Source organism: Ochotona curzoniae, unplaced genomic scaffold (assembly GCF_017591425.1).
Source record: "Ochotona curzoniae isolate NIBS_2020 unplaced genomic scaffold, NIBS_Ocur_1.0 contig_1, whole genome shotgun sequence".
Classification (NCBI taxonomy): Eukaryota; Metazoa; Chordata; class Mammalia; order Lagomorpha; family Ochotonidae; genus Ochotona; species Ochotona curzoniae.
Window position 1 is genome coordinate 5,994,041 of NW_024464918.1, and position 13,836 is coordinate 6,007,876.

General features: G+C 43.1%; 1 protein-coding gene across 2 annotated transcripts in view; it reads left to right on the plus strand.

The window, feature by feature from the left end:
• SLIT3 (slit guidance ligand 3) overlaps positions 1-13,836 on the plus strand; it is a 586,046-nt gene that overhangs the window by 90,947 nt on the left and 481,263 nt on the right. The window lies entirely within an intron of this gene.

The window sequence follows — 13,836 nt, forward strand, 5'->3', positions numbered from 1 at the left end:
TTGGAATAGGGGAACTGCTCGCCTGAGGTGGGAGTGAGCAGGGTGAACAGGGAGTTCTTAAACTGTTCTGCAGAGTTTGGTTCAAATGCAATAGCCAGAGGGTTGAGAAAACCTTCACGTGCTGGAAAAGCATTCAAGAAAAAGGAATAAGCTAAGAAAGATTGAATCACATCAAAGCAATATTGTAATCTGTACAGCATCCCTTTCCCCCTTTCAGCTTATTCTCTTTCCACTCTATAGTTCTAATAATATCCAGGTATTTTCTTTTTTTCTGTGGAAAAAATAAGACAAAAAAAAAAACACCTTGGACCTGAACCAGGAAGAAAATGTTAGGAGAAAGAAAAATTCTAATTAGCTATAAATGAGAATTGGTCACAGATAATTACTCTGCATTCTTTGGGCTCATGCCTGAGAAGTCTTAGACAATTTTTTTGTTGTTGTTGCTAGATATGTAGATTTATATCTAAATGCCTAGATAAACACAGAGAAACACATCATCATTAACAGAGCTGGCAGAATGTGAGCGTTTAGAACAAAAATGAATGAAAAATGTGTCATTCACAAGCTTGGAATATCTGAATGCTTAACTGTCAGAACTTTTTTCTTCCCTTCTCAGTTTGAACTTATTCAGAACAAAGGTAAAGGCCAGTGAGTTCAAACAGGATCATTTTAAACAGTATACTTCCAGAACATTTGTGCTGTGTCCCACCTGCCCTCTATGACATCCGCTAGCTTTAATATTTCTCTTTCAATTTGCATCTGTCAGTTTCCTACCTGGCTTGGAGATCCAGCTGAAAGGCCTAGAATAACCCAGAGAGGACAGGGAGACTGAGGGCTGAGCTCGTGATCTCATGCCATTCTGTTTAGAACATCGTTCTAGGGCTTTTAAAGGAGAGGGAAAAAAATCCTGATAACTTCCTGAACGTTTTTTCCATCTTAATTCCTAGTAGACAAGGCTAGAAGTTAACCATAGGAGGCTCATGGCATGTTTAATGTCTTGGGCTTTTAGAGAGCAGTACTAACTTCTCAGTCCCCCCTTCCCTGCCCATGACAGAGCTCTTGCATATTTGTTCCTACTAAGCACAGAAAAGGCGAGTTACATTTTGGGGGCCTTTTGATCCTTCCCTCATTTTCTTGTAGAGATTCATTCCTGAGGACCCACCCGCGTGGGACTCTCCCAACTGTTGCTTCACTCTGTTGTGCAGTTGCCCTCACGTTGCCCTCATACCCCATTAAGCCAATCAGAGGGCATAGGCCTCATGCACCAAACTCTCAGCTGTTCTTTGGAGCAGGATGCTTATTCTGCTTTGAGTGGTCATGATCCTCCAGTTGCTAACTTGGTTGTAATAGCCCCAGAAGGTTTCTAATGAAGTACTCTGGTTTTCATAGTCAGAAGTGAAATAGCCCACACAAGAGTTCTTGGACAACATTGCCCAACAAGTTACAGCGCTTTGTTTTCTACAAAGATCACTGTCTTCATCTTATTGGTCCCTCAGCAATTCTGTGAGAGGTTAAGTATTCACAGATCCATCATTCATTCATTCATTCATTCAACCAGCCAATAAACTAACTGGCAAATGTTGATTGAACACCATTACTTTGAGTAAACTTTTCTAAGTTCCTATTTCAATTAACAAAACAGACCAGAAAATGCTCCTCTCATGACATTGAATATTTGAATGGATAGTCTAGAAGGTACCATGATTCCCAGTTCTCATACAGAATAAATAAGGGGTGGGAAAGTTAAAGAATAGAGGCACATAGCTCATTGGGAGCTAGACTTAGAATTCAAGCGTGTATCTGAGCCTGAGAGAATGTAATTGGTGGTTTTAGGAATCATCTCATCTAACTCATTGGTTGTACTCATGGAGAAGAGCAAGGGTCAGAAGGGTGCTGTGGTTTATAAGGAATCACGCAGCCCTGGGACATGGCTTTGGCTGTGGCACAGACTCCCTGAGCTTCAGCTCTGTGGTCTGTGGGTTCTTGAAACCCACAGGGTCCTTTGATCCAGACTCTGTCATCTTATCACTGTCACTCATCTGTGTAATGGCCTCTTCTCCCTCCTTACTCAGCATAGACTTCATGGCTCACTTTTATAATCATCATAAGCCCATTTCCTCAACTCTTTTGACTCCTTATTTCTTAAAAAGGTGACCTTGGCTGAATTCAATCTCACATTGATAGTAACAGCCCCCAGACAATGCAAGGGGAACTTATATGTGGCTGAAGAGAAACGCCTGCTTGTGCAGTCCAGTCTCACAACTTAGGATCACCATGATCTTTTGGGCACTAGCTGCTGCCCAGCAAGCCTCCACAGTTTCAAAGAAAGCTACTTCTCACTCTTCTCTGTCATCCAACACCACACCTTCTCCTCATTTCTTAATCTCTGCCGACCGTCTAGCTTCCTTCTCACCGAGAAACCAGATGGAGTTTTCCAGTTTCTTGTAGCCACATCTCTGGTACACTATCTGCTACCCTCAGTGCCTTCCCTGCTATTGCTGCATATGACTGTTGCTTGCCCTCTCAAAGACCACTGCCATCCCCTTGGCTCTCAGACTCCTGTTGTCTGTCTGGAAGCAGTACTTTTAGAATTTTCCTATCATCCCTGGCAGCACCCATTAGTCCTCTTTTGCAGCCTTGTCTTTAGCATTTGCCTCTGAGCGAATCTCAGTGTCCAGTATGTTCAAAAAGTGAAAGCAAACAGAGGTTCCTTTGACTGTACAGCTCCTCCTCCCTGCCCACCTGTTTCTGTCCCCTTTACTGCAACAACACATTTAAAGTATTTTTTGTCTCATGTTCTCTTCCTGATCATTCTTGAGCCATTCCAGTTAGCATTCATACCTGTCTCTAGGCCAAGCTGTTCTTTCCATGGTCAACACTGAGCTCCATCTTACTAGATTCAATGTCAGCCTTACCTGTCTCCACCTCTCAGCAATGCTGGTGAGCCATTTTCTCTCCCCCTCCTCCCTTTTACTTCTCCTTCCCTGGAAGCCTTTCTTGGCTCATGTGCTGCAGCTTCACTCCCTCTTTCTCCTCCTCCGACTATACTGTGGCTACTCTCTGCTCTCTCCAGTGTCTGATGGTTGTTTTCAGAATTCACGCCTTACACCTTTTGTCTCCTTTGTCTTCATCACTCCTGATCACATCACTGTGACTTCAGATACTATCTACATCTCTAAGCAGATCTTATTCTTGATTTACATATCCAGTTGCCAAACATTTATCCATCTTTACTTGGTAATAATATAATGAAACAATATCTACTATATATCATATTTGTATATAGTATAGTGTATATCAAATATGTATATTATATGTGAACTAATGTGTACTAACATTAGTAGATAATTTGTTATTTAATAGATAATTTGGTATATAAATACTATAGGAATAAAGTGCTACATATGATATATGGCACATATAAGATACCTTAATCCATTCCCTGCCTCCCCAGTACTGTTCTGCCTTCAGCCTTCTCCTGTCACTGGCAACCACAGTTCTAACATCTTCAATGCACTTGCCAAAACCTAAACCTCTACCTTGACATTCCTTGCTCTCATTCCTCACGTCTTATCCATTAGTATATCTTGTTTGCTCTATATTCAGGTTATTTTCAGTATTAGACTACTCCGTAACTGCTCTGCAGCTCTTACTCTGGTAGCAAGGTAAAAAGGGGACAAGCTTGTGCAAAACCACTGAGAGAGGGAAAGTCTGTGTGATCATTGAGTCTCACGAGCTGCCCTGCTGTTTGGCCCCATTATGAGATGTAGTGTGCAGATGTCACCATAGGATTCGGAGTGTTAGCCAGTGTGAGTGGTCTTTACTGTCCTGGATAGGACCTGTCCTTTTTGGAGAATATATATGACCTAACTAAGTTGTATGTGAATTATTTCTGTGGAGTCTGTGTGTATGTGTCTGTGTGCATATGTGTCTGTGCATGCCTAAGTATGTGCTTTATTCTAGCCTAGACGTGTTTCCCTCGGGCGCAGGCCCTCCAAGTAGCAGTGTGATTACATGCACAGTCCTCTGGGATGTGCCCAGAGACTCATGCTCTTGACTTAGTCCTAGATAAGGGTGTTTATTGGCTATGACTTTGGGGGTTTCTCTCCATTGTTCTAGGCAAAGATGACTTAGTCACCCTAGGACCACCCTGCAACCAAGGACCCTTTTGGCACATTGGCTCACTCTCTGTATCGCCAGGAGTTTCCCAGTGCAGCTGTCTAGACTGGATTCTTCCCCAACCTTTCCTCTTCTGCTGAAATCAAGGTCTACCGGATGCAGGAGTATTAGGGACATATGGCAGCCGCAGGGGCAGGGGTCACAGGCAAGGCAGCATTAGGCCATAGGGGAGCTGTGCATTTCATTAACAACCGTGTAATTGGAAGAAAATTGGTCCAATGTGAGGGGCAGAAAAGTTCAAAGGTGGGTGTTTGGGGGTCTTTTTGCTTGTTTTCATGCTGGGGCTCTGAGTTGGATCTCAGTAAGGGGAGATCCTGAAAAAGGCCCAGAGTGTTCTAGAAGAGCATCTTTATGGTATCTACATATGGCATTTAGGGCAGGCACTTGCTGAGAACACAGTAGGAAAACTTTTGATTGGATGATCTCATTAAGTTTGATAGAGAAACAATAATAAATCCTCCTACAAAATAGTCAAAGGTTTCCCACCTGCCCTGGGAGCAGTGATTTCCTGAAATTCTCAGAGCCTTCTTCTATTTGTAGGGCTGGCAATAAACACTAGAGAACAAAGCCAAAGGAACACAAAATCAATTTCCTAATTTACTCTGACTTGATTTGTCCATCTATAGTATTGGCAAATAATTTCTTATTCTGCCTCCTTTCTAAGATTTTTGGGCAACCTCCTGGTTAAACAAGCACCAAAGAATTAAGGAATCAAAATAAGAAAAGAATGTTCAAATCACAGGTTTTGGTATCCAAAAGACTTCTATTCAAGGCTTCAACTTGTCAGCTTTGTGGTTTTGGATAAACGTAGAAAACATTCCGTGTCTCAGTTTCCTCATTAAAACAATGACTGTAACAGCATCTGCTTTAGGAGTCCTGTTTAAAATGAAGTGAACGGCCTACATACAGAAAAAAATACCTACTGGCGAGACTGTAGGGATAAAAGTCCCCCACTTCACTGCTGGTGGGATTGTAGACTTGTGCAGCCACTATGGGAGACAGTATGGAGAGTTCTCAGAAAACTGAATATTCATCTACCATATAACCAAGCAAACTCACTCCTGGGAATATATTCTAAAATGATACTACATATGGGAAAGCAACCTGCATCCCTGCATTTGTAGCAGCACAATCCACAATAGCAAAGACTGGAAATAACGTATATGCCAGTCAAAAGAGGATTGAATGAAGAAACTTGTACATCTACTCTGTGGAATACTACTCATTCATTAAGGAGAATGAAATTTTACCATTTGCAGCAAAATTGTCCCTGTTGCAGACCATTATGCTCAATGAAACAAGCCAATCCCAAAAGAACAAATATTGTATATTCTCTTTGATATAAGACAACTTATGTCCAAAATACCAAAGAAAAAAAGATATACAGGTAAACAAGAATACATGTGTAATCTCATAAACAAATGGTGTAATGGAGACCAGAGTACTTGGAAACAAAAAACTGTATGCAGCTCTATTCCCAAGTAAAAGAAGGTCCCCGATAAAACTGTTAAGTATACTAGACAACAGAATACAAGATTCTCTGCCATTGCTTGTACCTACAATATCACAATATACGTAAAGAGCAGAAAGCTGGAGTCAAGACCATGGCACAAGGACTGTATTAGTGTAAAATATAGAGGACAAGGGGATGGAAGAATGGGGAGAGAGGAATGAAAGGGAAAGAGGGGAAGCATTATACCTACAAAACCTTATAATGAGAAATAAGGATTTTAAAAAAGAGAAATGGTATACAACATATAAAACCTTTTTCATACCTTTTAGCACATGGCAAATGCCCTATTTAAAAATACAAGAGGAAGGAGCGAAGGACGAGGACACGGAGAAAATTCCTATTGCTTTGATGGTTAAGGCATCAAAGCCTTATAAGCTTTTTCAGAGAGTCCTCACCAAGTATACCAGTGTGTTCCTATGGATTTCCTAGCTTCTTTTGCAAGTCAGTTGGTGCCCTGCGACTAGTTCCGGCCGGTAGACTGAGTACAGAAGTGATCCCAGATAGTGTTGGAATCTTCTTGCCACCCTCTCTTCTCCTGACACAGTAGCTGTCAGGACCACATGTTCTCTGAAGCATCGTTTAAGAGGCAGCGAGCCCTTTTTGCATGTGTGGAACACAGATTTCTTGTGTTAATCCACTGACACCTTGGAGTTCATTTGTGACTGCCTTGCTGACCTATACAATCGTACGTGCAGGAGAAAGAAATCGCCTGTATTTCTGCACTGTCACGGTGCGTCGTGACGATGATAATGACAATAACAGTAGCTGTGGTTGGTATCAGTTATTGCATCCTGGAGAAATACTGCAAAGCCCTTTGCAGATGTTAAACTATTCAACCCTCTCAGGTATCCGATGAGGTACATGGTTTGCTATTACATAATCATTGTGCTCCAAAAATAATGTATAAGTTACTTTTAAGAAGTTGTCTCATAAACAACTTCAATGAGAGAAAAAAAATGCTCCAGGATTTTAAAATGAGAGACAACAAAGTTTTCCTACAGAAATGTCAAAGATAGGGATTTTTAATTGCTATTAGAACCTTTGAAAGTAATAAACTCCTAGTTGGGGGAATCCTAGAGCCTATGAAACTGTGTCACATAATGCAATGTAATTAATTTAAAAAAAAAGAAAGTTGTAAACTAAAAATAACTGATTTTTGAATCTGGCACCAGCCAACATAAATGTCATTGAGCAAATGCTGAATTGTGTGGAGGACAAAGTTCAGGTTGACTTCTTCTCAATAGTCAAAATAAATCCTGGGCTGCTCCCTTATTGCTATTAAAAGGAAGCCTGGTATGTCTCAGTACAACTGTCTGTCCCCCACCCAACAAAGAAAGCCACAAAGCCAGACCACAGCAGATACTCAACTAAGGGCTCAGGGCACTAAGGCAATGAGCTGCTCAGCTTTCTAGCCTCACATGTCGGAGCCCTGTCTGATCATGATTAGTATAATCCACTCACTTACCACAAGCTGGCCTACCTACTGAATTGATCATCGAACCTTCAATGTGCATTATGAACATATGGCAAGAAAAATGTCAGAGTTTGCTTCGTTGGATAGGTGAACCAACCAGGTAATTGTGAGGCCCTCATGGGTTTTAGTGAACACCTGGTAGAAAGGACCCCATACTGGGGCTCTCTACTGTTTTGATGGCCCTAGGTTCAAGTTTACTGTCCCTGATGTATGAGGACAACTGTGTCCTTGTAGGGGATAGTGTCACCTCTGAGCTGGACTTTGAGGTCTCTGCAATCTGATTCTGCCCTTGTCCTGTCCTTGTCCTGAAAGTTTCTGTCATTCCTGGGGCTTGTTGGCCTGAAAACCCAGCTCTCTGGGAGGCGTTGTGCCTCCCCATCTTCCATCAGGAGCTGTGTGGCACTTGTGCTCACAGTAACGGAGCCACTACGGCTGTTGTTGCTTGGACATGCATTTCTGAAAGCAGCAGTAGCAGACCAGAAAAGAACCCAGCCTGCCGAAGAAACTGCCTGGAGATGGGAAACCAATTGAGTTCGTTACTAAAACAATCAGTCCGGTGACTTTTGAGGGCTAGCATACTTGAACTTTCTGCAGCTGAACATCTCACACCTCCCCGAGGGGAAAGGAAGGGCTCGCTGTGCTGCGGACTCTGGCAGGATCCCTGAGACTCCTCACCTCTGTCCTTCACCTAGTGAGGGGCAGCTGTGAGCTCTGCTCGTCTTCTGGCCATCTGGTCAGTGAGGCCCAGTGAGTGCGACAGCGACTGAATGTCTGTGAAGCTCCTGTGAAATGATTCCCTAACTGGCCCTCCCTGCCTTTTAATTCAGTGAAAATTCAGAACATCGTCTTGAAGGTTTCCTGTGCAACGGATGCTGCCATGGCTTCTGTTTGGACGGATGCCCACAATCAGAGACCTTCAGAAGCTAAGGAGAAGAGGGCACTCCCCTGTTAGGTGACAAATCAAGATGTTCATATGGAACAGCTCAATGAGTGCCATCATCACACACAGTAGTTAGGGACACACACTTAGCATCAAACCCCATCCCCATCAGGCTGATCAAGTTTGAATTTGGATGACTGACTTGATCTTAGTCCTCTGTATTCTTCATACTCTTAGAGTGTCTGTGAGAATTCCAGGAGAGTGCATGTAACATTCTTGATATACCTAACTCACGATTTTAGTATTATTGGCATTATTTGCCAGCTACAACTATTATCTAAACATATCTGAGGGGAACTTGCACTGTGGCTTGCAGGTAAAGTTGCTGCCTGTGACGCCAGCATCCCATGTGGGCACTGGTTCGAGTCCCAGCTGCTCCAGTTACATTCCGTCTCGCTGCTAATGTGTCTGGGAAAGCAGTGGAGGATGACCTAAGTACTTGGGCCTCTGCACCCACATGAAAGATCTAGAATAAGCTCCTGGTTCCTGGCTTAGATTTGGCCCAGCCCTAGCTACTGCAGCCATTTGTGGAGTGAACCAGTGCATGGAGGATCTCTCTTTCAAATACATAAAATAAACCTTTTAACAGAGCATATTTCAGGAACGTTAGCAACATGGAAACCCGAATCTAAACACACTGGCTTCTGTCTGGTACCCTTCCCTTTTCTGTTGCTTTCTTTTCCTCAGTGATTGTTTCAGCTGATTGGCTACCAAAGCTGGAGACCAGCAAGTGAGGGAGGTTACGCAATTGATACCTCTGGTAATTCACTCATCCTTCTCCTGCATCCTGTCACAATATCCCATTGATCATGCTTCATGTCATCTCTTACACTCTGATACTGCTCTCATGCTCAGCCAGGTCGTCATACAGAAAACTTGATTACTCGGGAGCTCTTTATTCTTTGTGGTCTCACTGCCTTCCGTGTTGCCCTGCTCCAAACTGGGTTTAGTGCTATGAAAGAAAGAGAACCTTCTAAACTCCAAAACACCTAATCACTCTTTTGTGCAGTTACTTTTTATGGCTCCTTTTTTATTCCTTATAAGAAGCCAAGCTAAAATCCCCACAAGACCCCTCATGCTGTGACCCCTGACCACTTTTAAACCATCATGTCTGTTCTTGAATCATCCTCATGCTCCAGCAATATATCTCCATCCGTACCCCACGCCCCAGTCCTTCTCAGTCTTCTGACCCTGCTGGCAAATTTATACCCTGCTTTCTAAGTCCAAACCTCTCCGTTCATGTTTCCTGAAGTGTTACACTCATCTAAGAAGGATGATCTCCAAACAACTTTCTTTGCGAGAACCTTCCTTGAGCTGGAAATGGGTTAGCTTCCCCTCCTCTGTGTTTCCACAAAACACTGGCTCATACAATAATCAGACACTTTTTTTTTGGATGGAGTGGTGGTAGTAGAGGTTCATGTCTCTTTCTTCTACCAGTGTATAATATTTTTACATAAAAGAATTGAATCTTACCTGTTGATGTATGTACTGTAAAAAAAAAAAACCCTACAGAGGTGAAAGACTATTTAGATAGATGCATGGATGAATGGAAGAGCAAATGGTAATTTGATGAATGGAGAAATAAGTGGTTGAAAGAAGAGACTCCACATATCCAGAATGACCTTTCATGGGTCCACAGACACAGGACTCTGATACTTGGAATTTCACAGTTTAGCCTGGAAAGTGCCATGACCTTGCAACTCAGCAGCTGGATGGGATTTTGACCTTGATACTCCTGATTTTTGCATCGTAAAGGCTGAGAAGCAGCTTTGATCTTCAAGGGAGCAGAGACCCAGGCATGGGCTATGTATGCCATCTTTGACTCATCCCACATCTTGTTTACCGACCTAATCAAATCAGCTCTGCTTGGCATGCCTTCAGTCCTGCACTACATCCAGGAGTCATAGTTTTCCTTCCAGTATGTCCTGCACTCCAAGATTTCCACCTCTGGTCCCTGAGTAACAGAGCAGCAGATGGCATGAGCGCACCATGACCAGCAGCACTGTTGGCAGTCCGGCACTTAACTGCTTCTCCATTAGAGCCGTGCCATTATCCTGTTCAGCAGCCCTTTAGGGAATGTAACTTATGCAACATGGAGTCTTTGCTGGTTTTTCAAAGATCTTTCAGCTGACCTATTAACTAAGTAAACATGACTAAATCCTGGAATGAAAGGGAAATGTAGCATCAAGCTCTTTCTGATGTCAAGAATTGGTGTGTCACCCATCCTAACCAAAGCGGAAAGGCCCCAAGGCCTGGGGACAGAGCCTAGCCCTGCTGCCCCAGAGTCCTTATTCAGAGTTTATAAAGCACCCGGTAGTGCACAATTGGCTAAATTTGGTTGCATCTTTATTTTTGTCCAGCCACAAATACTGGCAAAGAACTGCAAATGATTCCTTCCCTTCCGGGAGCCTCAGAGCCAAGCTGTTTTTATTTTTAGCTTCAGTTCTGGTTTAGGGTTTTTCATGCACTCAACACCATACCTACTGTAGGCAGTGGTGGGTCGGGTTTTCGGATTTTTGCCTAGACTGCATATTGATCTTCGGAATGTAACTCTTCCCAGACTTTCTACAACTGTGACAATGGAGGGTGGATCCCTACAGATCTATATAGAGACCCAGTTCTGGTCTGGAGATCTCCATGGGAGTTCTTTTCAGGGACGGCATTCTACTCCAGGGTGGATCTCTGTCTAGGTTAGGGTGGAGGCAGTGACAACCCAGGGTGAAAAAAAAAAAAGAGAGAGAGGAAAAGGAAGAAAGAGGGAAGGAAGCTATCATTTGTAGAAAGGCTTCAAGTCACATGGCCTCCAGGGCTCCAGGCTCAGACTGGCTGGGATTAAACCTTGCTGCTTCCCTTTCCTAACTCTGCAGTACTGGGAATGTGCTTATTGTCCCAGCCTTTGATTTCTCATCTGCTGAAAGAGTCAGTAGTAACACCTGCTCATACACCAGTGAGGTTGGGCTCCTCTCCCTGCAGCGTGCAGCACAGAATCTAACATGTGGGCAGGGGTCAGTCAGCATTGTGTTTATAATGGCTACTGGGTTCTTAACTGCATTTGCCCATTTGTGGTTCATTGAAGACTCATGATAACCCAGAATAGTTGAATGATTTTGCTGATGAAACCTGAACTCCAATGATTTGATAGCTTGCACTGGGTTCTAATAGTGACATATGCTACAGCCAGACTTGAGGAAGCCCTGGAACACCCCATATTCATAACATGGTATCTTCCACAGCACCATTGACTTTCACTTGCTCTAAAGGGGTTTTTCACTGACTGGATGGGAACTACTACCCTAAAGAAAAAGCAAGATCCCACCTTGTCCTCACTTCCCTAAGCCCCATACTTTTTCTAAAGCTTACTTTTATTTGAAAGGCAGTGTTACAGACAGAGGGAAAGACACAGAGGAGTTCCATCCACTGGTCACTCCTCTGATGACCCCAAAGGCTGGAGCTGAACTGTTCCTAAGTCAGGAGTCAGAAGCTTTTCTGAGTCTCCCACATGAGTTCAGGGGTCCAAACTCTTGGGTCATTCTCCATCGCTTTACCCAGGCCATTCGCAGGGAGCTGAATTGGGAGTAGAGCAGCTGGGACACAATCTGGTGGCCACATGTGATACTAGTGTCACAGGCAAAGGCTTAGGTTACTATGTCACAGCACTGGCACAGACTCCCTATTCCCTCCCCCCCACTTTAGTAACAGGAATACATTGGATGCCATAAATAATAATTTAAAAAAAAAGTCCTATTTGAGTTGGTACAGGTATAGGGTGAAGAGTGAGTGCCAAGGACTGTATTTCAATGAAATGATTGGAAATTTGTTAAGGTGTGAAATTGTGTATGTGTTTTTAACCATAATTATTTTTATTTTTGAATTTGGTAAATGTTTAAAATGTATTTATTTTTAATTTAACCATAATTTAAAAAAATATAAAACTAGAGTCAGACTGCTGACGGAGATAGCAGGGAATGAGAGCCCATCTTGTCCAACTTCCCAGCCATTTTCCTCTTTGGCCTCTTTCCAATCTGGAGTCTACTCAATAGCACACTCCTGCCACAGTGACTCCTGCCATACATTGCATGGTCTCCAAAGAGCCGAGGGTATGTTTGGAAATGGGACTATTACAGAAGGTCTTAGATGGCCCTCCCTTAGAGGCTGTGCCCTCCAGGACTTTCATCTGATCCCAGATAGATCTGTTTTATCTCTCTTGACCTAGGAGGGAAATACAAACAAAATCCCACTTAGGAATGTTGTATACTTGATGTGTATATGTGTGGTATGTGTGGTGTGTGTGTGTGTGTGTGTCTGTGTGTTCAGAGGGCAATACAGAATTCAGGCCAGAACTGGGGGAGAAGCTTATCTAAATTTACTTAATTTCAAAATAGGTATGGTAGAATGGTCCCTTTTAATCAGACATACTCTTTTTCTTTTAGCTGGAAAAAAAAGAATCATTCAAGCTAAAAAGTGCTCTTTGGATCTAAACTATTCTGGAAACTAAAGATTAAGCAGCTTGTTGTCACTCTAACAAATATACAGCACAGGTTATGTGTGAAGGAAGGAGGCTCATGTGGGTTCAGAGTTTTAGAGGTTAGTCCCTGGAAGGGTCCCATGGTGAGCTGGGAAGCAAGGAGTGTATCTGTCCTCTATCTATGTGTGGTGTCTCCTTGTGGAGCCTCTGGGATTCAGTCACACAGTCCCCACCCTAGCAGCTGGATCCAATTCAAGCGTTTTCCAAACTCCACCCTCAGACACCATAATCAGATCAAACCCTCACCCTCTTCATGGAACTGACTTACTGCTTTGGGGTTTAAGCATATGAACTCGTTGGGGAGCCAAATCTTGCTGAAACCGTGGCAAGTGGTTTAAGGGTTCATGTGAGAAGAGAGAATCTCTTTTCACCGATTATGCTGAGGCTGAGGGCCGTGAAACCGACATGGAGCAATGTCTTAGTCTCGGCCTAGCATTTTCAAGAAAGGTGACTTCATGGGTACTAGACTTCTAATCTAAGCACAGCTGGACACTTGCCTGAGGACTCTAGCATTGACCAAACCCAGCAGAGCTTGGATTGACCATGCTGACCACTATCCAATGTGTGCCATTCCTAGTGGGCTGGGTCTAGCCTCAAGGCCACACTTCATGCCCAAACCTTGGTTCCTGACCAGGGCCAACTTCGCCTTTTGGCACAGTCGGACCCATACTGAGTCCCACCATACTGTTAGAAGCCTGTGAAAATGTTTACTTTTAAAATTTAGAAGACTGAGAAGAGTTTTTGGTTTGAAATGAGTATGTAACAATAATATATATATTTTAGTTTCAGCTCACTTGTAAAGTATAATATTTAGGGAGTGCATGTGATACACTATTAAATGCCACTTGGTGTGCCCACATACCACATTAGAGTTGCCTGCGTTTGCTTCCAGTCCAGTTTCCTGCTAATGCTTATCCTTATAGGCATCAGGTGTTGGTTCAAATATGTGAGATCCCAACCACCCACATGGAACATGTTGATTGAATTCCTGGCTTCTAACATTAGCCTGAAACAGCTCTGGCTATTGGAGGCATTTGAGAAATAAACAAGTCAATGGAAGACTTTCTCCCTGTCTCTCACTCTCTCTCTGATAAGTAAATAAATAGTTTGTTTTTTTTTTTTTTTTGGATAGCATGGTGGCTTAACAGGCCAATCCTCCACCTTCTAGTGCCAGTATCTCATTTGGGCACCCGTTCATGTCCTGG